This window comes from Lontra canadensis, unplaced genomic scaffold (genome assembly GCF_010015895.1).
Source record: "Lontra canadensis isolate GAN:19392208 unplaced genomic scaffold, GSC_riverotter_1.0 scaffold12, whole genome shotgun sequence".
In the NCBI taxonomy this organism is placed as follows: Eukaryota; Metazoa; Chordata; class Mammalia; order Carnivora; family Mustelidae; genus Lontra; species Lontra canadensis.
Genome location: NW_022631006.1, coordinates 1,023,477 through 1,035,920, shown reverse-complemented (window position 1 = coordinate 1,035,920; position 12,444 = coordinate 1,023,477). Strand labels below are relative to the sequence as shown.

The window sequence follows — 12,444 nt, the reverse complement described above, 5'->3', positions numbered from 1 at the left end:
TCCATATAAATTTTAGGATTCTTTGTTTTAGCCCTGTGAAAAATGCTGGTAGTAATTTGACAGGAATTGCATTAAAAGTGTAGAATGCTTTGGGTAGTATAGATCTTAACAATGTTTGCTTTTTCAATCCATAAGGATGGAATGTTTTTCCATTTCTTCGTGTCCTCTTCAGTTTCGTTCATAAAGGTTCTACAGTTTTCAGTGTACAGGTCTTTTACCTCTTTGGTTAGGTTTACTCCTAGGTTAGGTTTTACTCCTTATTGTTTTTGGTACAATTGTAAATAGGATCAATTCCTTGATTTCTTTTTCTGTTACTTCATTATTGGTGTATAGAAATGCAACAGATTTCTGTATGTTTATTTTATATTCTGCAACTTTGCTGAATTCCTTTATTACTTCTAGCAATTTTTTGGTGGAGTCTGTCAGGTTTTCTACATAAAGTATCACTTCATCTGCAAAGAGTGTAAGTTTGACTTCTTTCTTGCCCATTTGGATACCTTTTATTTCTTTTTGTTGTCTGTTTGCTGAAGCTAAGACTTCCAGTACTATGCTAAATAATAACAATGAGAGTGGACATCCTTGTCTTGTTCCTTATCATAGAGGAAAAGGTCTCCATTTTTCCCCATTGAGGATGATATTAGCTGTGGGTCTTTCATATATGGCCTTTATGATGTTGAGGTATTTTCCATCTATCCCTACTTTGTTGAGGATTTTTGTCAGGAATGGATGCTGTATTTTGTCAAATGCTTTTTTTTCTTTTCTTCTTCTTCTTTTTTTTTTTTTTTTTTTTTTTTGCATCTGTTGACAGGATCATATTGACAGGATCAAATTATTAATGTGGTTTATCATGCTGATTGATTTGCAAATATTGAACCACTCCTGCAGCCCAGGAATAAATCCCACTTGCTCATGGTGAGTAATTCTTTTAATATACTGTTGGATTTGATTGATAGTATCTTTTCGAAAATTTTTGCATCCATGTTCATCCAGAATATTGGTCTGTAATTCTCCTTTTTCGTAGGGTTTTTGTCTGGTTTTGGAATCAGGGTGATGCTGGCTTCATAGAATGAGTTTGGAAGTTTTCCTTCCATTTCTATGTTCTGGAACAATTTGAGAAGAAAGGTATTCAGTGCCTGGTAGAATTCCCCTGGGGAGCCATCTGGCCCTGGACTTTTGTTTACTGGGAGATTTTTTGATTATTGATTCAATTTTTTTGCTTATTATGGATCTGTTCAAATTTTAAATTTCCTCATGTTTCCATTTTGGTGGTTTGTATGTTTCTAGGAATTTTCCCAGTGTTCCAGATTGCCCTGTTTTTTTGGCTTACAATTTTTCAGCATATTCTCATAATTTCTATCTCTGTGGTGTTGGTTGTGATCTCTAGTCTTTCATTTGTGATTTTATTTATTTGGGTCCTTTCTCTTTTCTTTTTGGTAAGTCTAACTAGGGTTTTATCAATTTTATTAATTCTTTCAAAGAACAAGCTCTTCGTCTCCTTGGTCTGTTCTACTATTTTTTTTTCTTATTTATCGTTTATTTCTTCTCTAATCTTTATTATTTCCCATCTCCTGCTGGTTTGAGGCTTTGTTTGCTGCTCCTTTTCTAGCTACTTTAAGTGTAAGGTTAGGCTGTGTATTTGAGACTTTTCCTGCTTCTTGAGGTAGGCCTGTATTGTAATATACTTCCCTCTTAGGACCACCCTTGCTGCATCCCAAAAGTTGTAGACTGTCATGTTTTCATTTTTATTTGTTTCCATGTATTTTTTATTCCTTCTTTAATTTCCTGGCTAACCTATTCATTCTTTAGTAGGCTGTTCTTTAACCTCCATGTGTTCATGGTCTTTCCAAGTTTTTTTCTTATAATTGACTACCCGTTTCATAACATATTCTGAAAATATGCATGGTATGATCTCAATCTTTTCGTACTTATAAGGGCTGATTTGTGACCCAGTATGTAATCTATTCTGGAGAATGTTACATGTGCACTTGAAAAGAATGTGCATTCTGCTGCTTTAGCATGAAAAGTTCTAAATATACCTATTAAGTCCATCTGCTCAATGTGTCATTCAAAGCCATTGTTTCCTTGTTGATTTTCTGCTTAGATGATCTGTCTTTGGCTGTAAGTGAGGATGTTAAAGTCCCCTATTATTATTGTATTATTATCAATGAGTCTCTTTACATTTGTTATTAACTGATTTATATATTTGGGTGCTCTCAAGTTGAAGGCATAAATATTTACAGCTGTTAGATCTTCTTGATGGATAGACCCCTCATTTATGATACAATGACCTTCTTCATCTCTTGTTATAGTCTATGGCCTAAAATCTAGTTTGTCAGATTTTGACAAACTCTGGCTTTTTTTTGACACCCATTAGCATGATAGAGGTTCTCCATCCCCTCATTTTCAATCTGCAGAGTCTTTAGGTCTAAAATGAGTCTCTTGTAGGCAGCATACAGATGGGTCTTTTTTTTGGGGGGGGGGTGCATTCTGATACCCTTATACCCTATGTCTTTTCATTGGGAATACTTAGTCCATTTAAGTTCAGAGTAATTATTGATAGATATGAATTTAGTGCCCTTGTGTTACCTGTAAACTCAGTGTTTCTAGTGATATTCTCTGTTCCTTTCTAGTCTGTTGCTTTTGGTGTTTTTCCCCCCACTCAGAGTCCCCTTTAATATTTCTTGCATAGCTGGTTTAGTGGTCATCAACTTCTTTAGTTTTTGTTTGGGAAAACTCTTTATCTCTCCTTTTCTTCTGAATGACAGCCTTGTTGGATGAAGTATACTTGGTTACACATTTTCCCATTCAGCAGGTTGAATATATCAAGCCATTCTCCTCTGGCTTGTCAAGTTTCTGTGGACAGATCTGCTGAGAACCCGCTCTTTCTTCTTTTTAGGCTAATGACTTTTTTCCCTGCTGCTTTCAGGATTCTTTCCTTATCTGTGTATTTTGTGAATGTCTTGGCAATGTTCAGCTTTTGTTGAATTTAATGGGAATTCTCTCTGCTTCTTGGATTTAGAGGTCTGTTTCTTTCCCCAGAGCAGGGAAGTTTTCAACTATAATTTCCTCAAATAAGCCATTTGTCCCTTTTTTTTTTTTTTCCCTCTCTCCTCTTCTTCTTCTGGGATTTCTATATTACAAATGTTATTACACTTGAAGGAGTTGCTGAGTTCCTTAAGTCTGCATTTGTAATTCAATATCTTTCTTTCCCTCTTCTTTTCAGCTTCATTATGTTCCTTAATTTTATCTCCTATATCACTGATTCATTCCTCTCCTTTGTCCATTCTCACTGTCATTGTATCCAGTCAGTTTTGCATCTTGGTTATAGAATTTTTTTTTTTTTTATTTTGGCCTGATAAGTTTTTAGTTCTTTTATCTCTTAGTAAGGGATTCTCTAGTGTCTCCTATGCTCTTCTCAAGTCCAGCTACTATCCTTATAATTGTTTTAAATTCTGGTTCAGGCATCTCGCTTATATCTGTATAGATTAAATCCTGGCCATTACTTCTTCCTATTCTTTCTTTTGGGGTGAATTCCTCTGTCTTGTCATTTTGTCTAGGTCACTATTTCATGTCTGTCATTGTTAGGAAAGCCTGTTATATTCCTGCTCCTAAGAGTAATGTCTATATTAAGAAGAGTTCGTATACTGTCATGTGCCTGGTTTTTCAGGAGGTATTTCAGAAAGTGCACTCTGCTGTTGTGTTTGGGCTGCTCCTTCCCTTAGGTCAGTCCTCTGCAGAGTTTCTCCTTGCCTGCAGTGGGGAGGTGCTTGGATCTTGTCCACTGTGTGGCAGGTTTTAACTAAGTGTGTTAGGGTCTGCTTGTTAAAAGAAGATAGATCTAGAAGGAGAAGGAGAAGGAGAAGGAGAAAGAAGAAGAAGAAGAAGAGGAAGAAGAAGAAGAAGAAGAAGCAGCAGCAGCAGCAGCAGCTAGATCTTATTTCCTCTAGATCTAAAGCTTTGTAGCACTCTATGATCAGTAGACTTGGTGTGTCTGAGGGGTATGTGCTTCTAGGGGAAGGTCTTCTGGAGGGGTGGGGGGCTGCTGTGCTGATTCTCAGGCTGACTTGCCCTAGTGGAGATGCACCTGTGGGGTTTGGTGTAACCAGCTCCAGCCTCCGCTGGGGTGTGCTGTGCTCCTCACCAAAGTTAGTTAGTGCTCATGGGAGATGGAGGAGAAATGGTGTTGCTGGCTCTCTCATCCCCAGAGCAGAGCATTCATGCCCATCATTCTTCAGGAAGTTCTCAGAGAAGAGCAATCAATCACTCTCTTGTGTTCCCGGCTCCTGTCAGATTTCTGCATTCACTCTGTCTGTATCTAAGCTGTCTTCCTGCCAGGTGGCACAGTACTCCTGTGTTTTCTTAGGCATGTGGCCGGATTTCAAAACTCCCAACTTTTGGGACTCAGGTGCCAAGGACCTGTGCTTATCCTCTGGGGTTGAGTCTCAGTGGGCTGTGGCCAGTATTGATTTGTCCCAGAAAAGCAGTCCTATGACTACACAGCAGTTCAGACTCTATGTTAAAGCACAGCCACAAGCCTGCACCAAGGCTTGTTGCTGTCAACTGGTGTCTTTGTTCCTATGGTAGGGCATGGGCAGCGTGCTGGTGCTGCCAGTTCCTCTGTCTCCAAAGAGACCATGCCACCCCTCTCAAATCCACTCCAAGAAAGGGAACTGTCTCCCTGTGTGATCCAGGGGATCCTCAGACTATGCTGTCTGATTCCAGGTCTCTGCCCTCCGTCCCCACTGGAGTACCACCAAACTCACAGGTGTGACCCCAGCGATGGTGTGGACTTCTTAAACTTCACACTTTGAGCTCTATGACTTATAAAAACTTGTGGTAGTCAACCCCTCTCCTTTTCCCAGTCAATTCTCTTTCAGAGAAGAGTTTTTCTTGTGCAATCCCCTGCCTGCTGCATTCTCTCCACCACCCCCAACCTCTGCAATCAGGGTTCCCTCCCCTTCACACCACCTACAGTTCTTTTCTCCCCCAAACCAACTTTCTGTAGCCCCTACTGTCCATGAGGCAGTTGTTTTTCTACTTGTAGATGTGCAGTTTTGTTCTCTCAGTCCCCGGATTGATTTCTTGGGTGTTCAGAATGATTTGATATTTATCTAGCCGTGTTTAAAGAACAAGGCAAGCCCACAGTCCCCTTACATCCCTCAATATACTTTCTTCTTAAGACTATTTTGGCAATATCCTAAAGTACAGGATGTACAGTATTCTCAATATTATTTGTTTCCAAATAGTCCATAATTTAACTGTTTGTTTTTATTCTGTAATCTGAATTTTTAGAAGGGTAGTTTCAAATTTCCTAGTTGATCTATTACTTGCCCTTTATTTTTTTAAGATTTTATTTATTTATTTGACAGAGAGACATAGAGACAGTGAGAGAGGGAATACAAGCAGGGAGAGTGAGAGAAGGAGAAGCAGGCTTCCTGGTAAGCAGGGAGCCCATCACAGGGCTTGATCCCAGGACCCTGGGATTATGACCTGAGCTGAAGGCAAACGCTTCAATGACTGAGCCACCCAGGCGCCCCTTGTTTGTCCCTTATTTTATCTTACTTTATTGCATTCATGTTAAGAAACATACTGTGGGTGGTTTCTACTTTGAGGAATTTATTAGGATTTTTTTCATGATGTGATCAATGTGGTAAAAAAAAAAATCCATGATTTTTTTCCCCATGGGTTTTTGGTTAACCTTTTCCTATGCTTTCATTTCAGTTACCTCATCTCCATTTACTGATCTCCAGCTCACAAAGTTTTCCCTTTTAAATAGGGAGGTTTCCTACCACCTTCCATGCAAAAACCATGATAATATTTAGGAATCTATCTACCCGATTGTGAAAGGCAGAAAGTGAAAAGGAGTACTGACTCCTCTTCACTTTCTGCCTTTCATTCCTCAAGAAATCTGCTTCACCTTTGCTAACCCCCCACCACACCAGGTGTGACAATTAAATTCCAGGGCTATGGTTCTGGTATGTAGATGATGCAGAGTTCTACATCATACTGCACTGGGTTTGGGCTTGTTTCTAGTGCCCTTAACTCAAATGAATACATAAAAATCTATGAGCTCATCAAATGTAAGAGTGAACGAGAGAATAACTAAATATTTATTGAGCACCACTGAAAATAGGGCAGCAGTTAATTATTTTACTCTATTTTATTTATTTATTCGGGAGACAGAGAGAGAGAGAGAGAGAACGAGAACAAGCAGGGGGAGGGGCAGGCAGAGAGAGAGATTCAGGCCTCCATTCTAGGCCCCTGGAATTATGACCTGAGCTAAAGGCAGACGCCTTACCAACTGATCCAAGCAGGTACCCCACACCAGCTAATTAATGAACACACACATGTGTGCGTACACACACACACACACACACACACACACACAATTCATTCTATGCAATTTTTGGTCTGTCAAAGCTAAAGATGTAGTATTGCTCTATCAAGAATATCATATCATTGCATAAACAGGTATCAGATAAGGAGAAGAGATTACTCTGCATTGGCAAGAACAGAAAAATCTCTGAAGCAAAAGCATCAAAAGCATATTACACATCAATACTGCAATGTGCTAAAGCCAAATCCTTTGAATTACTCACATTGACAGGTTATCCTAAGAAGATAATTTGAATAATAATCCTTCCTTAAATAAGTCCCCCAAATAAAGCTTATATTCAGCTTCTTGACTCTGTAATCCTTATATTCTACTGATCTTCAGGAATTAAAAGTTCTTAAATAAGCAACTGAATTTGTGTATAAAAGACCTCCATGGTATTTTTGATATAATATCTTCCTTTGTCCTGCCTCTGTGAAACCTTTATCCTCTAGGTGAACAGAAAAGCCAAATTCTTATTTATTTTCTCCTTTATTTTCCATCTATTTTCTGTCTTTATGGTTATGCCTATTCTGGTTATGCCTATTATTTCACTGAAATGAAATTATAGAGTAATTCACCACTTGTATCAGATTTCTTTCATTTAGGATAATATTTTTAAGGTTCATCTGTGATGTAGCATGTATCAGTATTTGATTCATTTTTATGGCTAAATAACATTCATTGAATGGATATACCACATTTTGTTTATGTATATACCAGTCAAAGGAGTTTTGTTCTTTTCCTGCTTTTTGGCTACCATGAATAATTCTGTGACTACTTATGTACAAGTTTTTGTGTGAACATGTTTTCTCTTGGGTATATACCTAGGAGTTAATTATTGGGAAATTGTGAGGAACTGTCCCTCTCTTTTCCAAAACAGCTGTATTACTTTACATTCTAATCAGCAATATAGGGTCCTAATTTTTTCACATCTTTGCCAAAAAACTTGTTACTGCCTTTCTGTTTGATTTTTGGGTATAAAGTGGTAACTCATGTGACTTTGATTTGCATTTCCCCAGTAACTAATGAAGTTGAGCATCTTCACATGTGCTTATTGGTCATGTCTGCAACTTCTGTGGAGAAATTTCTATTCAAATCCTTTGCTCATTTTTTTTTTCAAATTCTTCATCCTTTTTAAAAATTTGGTTTCTTCATTACTTTTTAAGCCTTTGAACTTCAGTGGAAATTCATTCCATGTATATACTGATGAGAGATTTTCAGTAACATTGTTGTTAGATGTTATTCAAGTCATGAATTTTTTAAAAAGCCACACAAAAAATCATTAAACATTTTTTCTTTTGATTGATATGTAATAATGATCATGTTCTAAACTGATTATCACCCACATCATATTTTTTTAGAGATTTTATTCATTTGACAGAGAGAGTGAGAGAACATAAGCAGGGGAACAGCAGAGGGAGAGGGAGAAGCAGGCTCCCTGCCAGGCAGGAAGCCCTATGCGGAGCTCGATCCCAGGACCCTGGGATCACAACCTGAGCTGAAGGCAGACGCTTAACCATCTGAGCTACCCGGGTGCTCCCATATCATATTTAAATCGAAATCTGACTTTAGCACCCATGCTTATTCATAGTCATAAAATGACCCCTAGGATCCATCTTTCAAGTGGACAGATCACTGACCCCGTCATGACTTCGGGAAATATCTGACTCTGACATTTCAGTCTCAACTACCCATTACTTCTGACTGTAGTGCCAGCTGACCGTTAAAGGTAAGTTTATCAATCTTACTTTTGGGGGGCTCCTCTATAATCCAAAACACAGATGTTGCTTAGTAAATACATATTGTCATTCTAGTATTCTTATCATTCCTTCCTAATAGAGTAATGCATAGTGATGTCTTTATCAAGCAAATAAAATTTGAACAATTTAATGAGATGGACAACTTAATGGGATTAGGAAGGACAATTTAATGGGATGACCAATTAAATGATCTTTAGGCAAGTGAAGCAACTATAAAAACATATCCTGGTTATAAGATGATTAAGGCCTGAGGCTCTAATATATAACATGTGACTATAGTTGATAACACTGTATTGCATAATTTAAATTTACTGAAAGTAGAAAATAAATGTTTTTACACACAAAAAAGTAAATTTGTGAGGTGATGGAAGTTATGTAATTCAATGGAGGGAATCCTTTCACAGTATATACATGTATCACTCATCATGTTGTACAGTTGAAATATTTTACAATTTTACTTGTCAATTATATCTTAATAAAGCTGAAAAAAATACCAAATGGAAAAACAGAAGAAAACAGACCTAGAAAAGAGGAGATTTTATGGCATTAAATATTTAAAGGATGGCATAAAGAAGTGAGAATAGCATTGGCTTTGGATGTGGTCAGTGGGCAAACTTAAATGACTCAGAAAAATGAGTTAACTATTGGGGCTTGAAGCTTGCGAGTCTTTGTTTAAGGGATTGTATAACTATTGTTGTAAGTGCATAAACATTTGACATTTTTAAAAATTTAATTTCAAAATATATACAGTGGCCATCATGTAAAATAAGAGATTTGTCTAAATATTTTCTCCTTACCTATTAGTCTCAGTGAAGACACCAAATGTCTTTACAACTTAAAATATTTATTTTAAAAATTAAAAATAAGTATAGGTCTTTAAATTGAAACAAAGCTATAATCATTCCTTCCACAGCAAGACAGTAAAATATTGTGTAACTGCTCCAAGATATATTTTATATGACATAGCTTTTATTATAGTACTAATATGTCAAGCTTCTACAATTTTCACTACAATACTTGAAAATTGTTATTAAGCAAATCTCCTATTTTTATGGCAAATGAGAACTAAATATAAGAGGATCCTTATCCATTGATTAGCACCTGCTTCAGAAGCAGATTATTTATGGAATGAGGAAACTCCTTAAGAGTTAGTTTATTCAGAGTATGCTTTATCATTGTAGCTACTAAAGAATTAAGGAAGACATGCATTTTATTCTCCTAAACAAAAGGAGAATATGTAAAAGTAGAAAAGAACTATTTTAGAGACTTTGCTAGCTCAGATTCATAACTATTCAGTAGAAGAATATCTTAGAAGAATTTTTAACTTATAAGTTCTAAATCTCATCACATAAAACAATAATTGCAAAGAGGTGATTAACATAAATCTCAACAGAAAGAGACAAAGTCAGGGAAGGGGCACAGAGAAGGTTTTCAGGCTTACGGTATTTCTCGAATTCTTCAGTGGGATGACTGGGGTATTAGTCAGAATTCTCCAGAAAAAAAAACAGCCAATAGGATGAGACTGGCTCTCACAATTATGGAGGCTAACAAGTCCCAAGATCAGCAGTCAGCAAACCCTAGAGCCAATGAAACAGTCCCAATCCCAATCCCAGTCTGAAGGCAGGAGAAGAGCAATGTTCTAGCTCAGGGACAGTCAAGCAGATTTTGTTCCCTTGCTCTGCCTTTTTGCTGGTCAAGACTACAAGAGATTGGGTGAGGAGGCCCACCCACACTGGGGAGGGCTCTCTGCTTCACTCATTCTATTGATTCAAATGTTAATCTTATCCAGAAATATCCTCAAAGGCATAACCAGAATGTTCAGCCAAAAATGTGGGCACCCATGGCCCAGTCAAACTAACAGAAAATTAACCATCACAGTTGACCATACTGGTATTCATTGGTATTCACAATTATCTCCTTAAATTATACATACATGTGTGTACTCTTTTACATGTACAGTAAGAAAAGCTGTACTCAAAAATATTGCTGACAAGTGGCATTAAAACTTGTGTTGCCAAATGTAGTAAAAAAAAAAAAACAAAAAAACACAAACAAAAAAACCAAAACAAACCCAAAACAAAAAAAGCCCTAAAGTTGTGTTTTGAATAAATAAATGGAGAAGAGACAAATTCTCCTTCCCAAAGAATTAAACTTAATATATATAGGTAGTTCCCTTTCCAGAGGTGAAACTTATTCTCACCTCTTCCATTAAAGGCTAAACTTAGTCACAGAGTAGGGGAAGAATGACAGTAAGATTACAGTGGAGAAACCTGGCCAATACCACCCTAACCCGGTGATGGAAGACTCACATCATCAGTGAGGTTGTGTTGACATCTGAGAAGTATATAGCACTTCCCTGGTACTTTATACAAAACATCCATAACCCAGTTTATTCATGAGAAATCCATCAGGTAAACCCAAATAGGAGACATGCTACAGACTATCTGGTCTGTGTCCCTCAATACTGTCAAAGTCAAGAGAAAAACAAGGAAAGTCTGAGAAATTGTCACTGACCAGTGGACACTGGAAAAACATAACTAAATGCAATGATGTACTATGACTGGGTCCTGGATCAGAAATAGGACTTTATGTGGGGGGGGGGGAGACCACAAAACTGTTAAGTTCAAATCATGGACCAATGTTGATTTCTTAGTTTTCACAAATGTACCATGACAGTGTAAGATGATATAACATTAGAGGAAAGCAAATCTGGGTGAGGTGAACTCTCTGTACTATCTTTACAACTTTTCTGTAAATCTAAAACTATTCAAAAATTTAAAAGTTTGTTAAAAAGCATTTGGGTTTTGACTGTTGATTCACTTGCTAGACTGGTATCCTCTATGGAGGCTACTCTGGTTTTAAAGCTGGAAAGATGCATTTGGGCTTGTCTCACTTGTTATGCATGTTAAGTACTCCAGGAGACCAAAAATAGATTTCAATCATTACAGATAGCAAACCAAGACCTATGCTCAGCACTAAATGTTTTTAAAAGCATAAAACCAGCAAGAACAGAGATTTACACAGGAGATAATCCTGAAATTGCTATTAAGCTTGAAGGACAAGATGAATCTATTTGGCTCAATATATAAACATTACACATTTTTTCTACATGGAAAAGGTAGTATAATAAGACTATAGATTAAACATATTTTTTATTAAAATTTTACAACATTTTTTACAAAAAAAAGCATGATAACCATTAGAATAACATATCATAAGGAATAATGTCTCTTTTAGCTTGGAAATTTTCAAATATTTTAACTCCCTAAAATCAAACTTAAATTTTTCGTTTCATGTTGAGAACCATATACAAAGTCTTAAATTAGAAAGTAAAGTATATCAATCATGAACAAGTATTTCTGGACTGTCTACTATGTATCTAGCACTGAGCTAATTGTTACAAGCTTTTTTTCTACAAATAATAACCTACTGTTCTGTCCTTCAGGATTATTAATCTTGTTGAATATGTGAGATAAATGCAAATCAAGTACATCCATTTCAGCAAACTTGTGTCTTGCTTTGTCATTGCTCTTCATGACCTTATTCCATAGGAAGTAATTTTTTATAGGTCAGTTCTCACAAATACAAATGACCTTAAGTGCTCAAAATTCACATGGTGTAAGATCTCATATGGAAGAAATATTATCACCAAATGAATTCAACTTAGACCTTTAAACCTATATGAATATCAAAGTGTAAAGGTTGGAGCAAACCAATTTCAAACTTTAGTTTCAGAAGGGTTATGTCTAATCACTGTGAAAAAAAGGTGTCTCTAGATGGTTTGCCCCATACCAAATCTTCATGGTTTCCTAATATCTATCATCCCTAGATAAACATTGCTTGTGGATAACATAGTGAAGCAAGGGGTAGTTTTTGCTTTGCTTTTTTGTTTTTGTTTTTCAACATCAAGGGATTACTGTGCGGGGAGAAAAATCTTTTTTCTCTTGATTTTTTTTTTTTTTTTAATAGAGGATCAATGGTTTGGACTCATTGAGAATTCTCTACACAGCTTTATATTACCATGCTCTCAGGATTAACAAGCTGTAACAATCAGAACCTCAAAAAACTTCTGAGGAAAATAAAAATAGAGTAAGATGAGACCCAGAGTTAGCCAAAAAAAATTGTCATTTTCTAGAAACTGAAAAGCTGAAATTGCCTCACAACATGAAAAAAAAAAAATATGAGCTCAGAGCTCGATTCAAATCTCAATTCTTGTATTAAAATACATGTAGGAAAAGAAATATTTGGTATATTTATTTATGTGGCAACTTCACTTGAAGCCTGATGTCAACACTGGTAACAGGCTAT

General features: G+C 36.5%; 1 protein-coding gene across 2 annotated transcripts in view; it reads right to left on the bottom strand.

Moving 5' to 3' along the window:
* The window catches only part of PRKD1 (protein kinase D1), a 329,628-nt gene that overhangs the window by 128,567 nt on the left and 188,617 nt on the right, over positions 1-12,444 (bottom strand). The gene's annotated exons all lie outside the window — the stretch shown is intronic.